The sequence below is a fragment of the Citrus clementina genome, unplaced genomic scaffold (assembly GCF_000493195.1).
Source record: "Citrus clementina cultivar Clemenules unplaced genomic scaffold, Citrus_clementina_v1.0 scaffold_5, whole genome shotgun sequence".
NCBI classification, from domain to species: Eukaryota; Viridiplantae; Streptophyta; class Magnoliopsida; order Sapindales; family Rutaceae; genus Citrus; species Citrus x clementina.
Genome location: NW_006262201.1, coordinates 34,771,054 through 34,772,187, shown reverse-complemented (window position 1 = coordinate 34,772,187; position 1,134 = coordinate 34,771,054).

Below are 1,134 nucleotides of genomic sequence, written 5' to 3'. Positions count from 1 at the left end.
AACTAAAAACAAATAAATTAACAAAAATAAAATAATGTACACAATTTAGAGAACAATACTAATAATTAAACACCTACTACTACTACTACTACTACTACTACTACTACTACTACTACTACTACTACTACTACTACTACTACTACTACTAATAATAATAATAATAATAATAATTTTTATTAATTATTAAGAGAACAATTAACATTTTATTATCAGTTTATCATAAATTTGCAACTATATATTTAAATATTTAATTTCACAATTACCAATTCAATTATAACACAACAATATTATTTGAACTGTAGTGAAGCAAATTACATCGAATTTTATTTGAACTATTAATATTATAATTGAATTTAAACTCTATTGAATGAAAATGTAACTTTTAATTTATCATAAAAAGTAAAAAAATATTTCGCTCATAATTTTTTTTTTGTGTATAAATATGAAAAATATTTTATTCACAAATCACAAATAAAACATATATACGTTAACTAAGTGAATATCTGTGTGTAGCCATTAATTTCCAAAATTACCCTTATCGCAATATCACTCAAGAGGGTAATTTTTAAAAACCTCCCTTGAGGTTTGGGCTTGTTGCAAGTAGATGGCGAGAATTGATTTATTTGTAAAAAACTCCCTACCGTCAGTTAAGTTTAACATTGACCGTTAGTTGACCGTGCAAAGACAATATTACCCTTAACAATAGTTTATAAACGAAAATAACTAAAAAAAAACCAAAATTATTAGTTATTTTACCCTTTTTAAATTATTGATATTTTCTTAAAGTTCCTATAAAAAAGTTAAAATTAAAAAATTAAAAAATCCTCTTTAAATTATTGATATTTCCTTAAAATTCCTACAAGAAAGATAAAATTAAAAATTTAAAAATGAAATAGTCATAATCTTTACCTATGATATTGTAAATTTTTAGAATTGACAAGGATAAAATTGTCAAAAAATAGGGTTTGTGCTTTTTGCACCAATAATTTTGGTTTTTTTTTAGTTATTTTCGTTTACAAATTATTGTTAAGGGTAATATTGTCTTTGCATGGTCAACTAACGGTCAATGTTAAACTTAACTGACGGTAGGGAGTTTTTTACAAATAAATCAATTCTCGCCATCTACTTGCAACA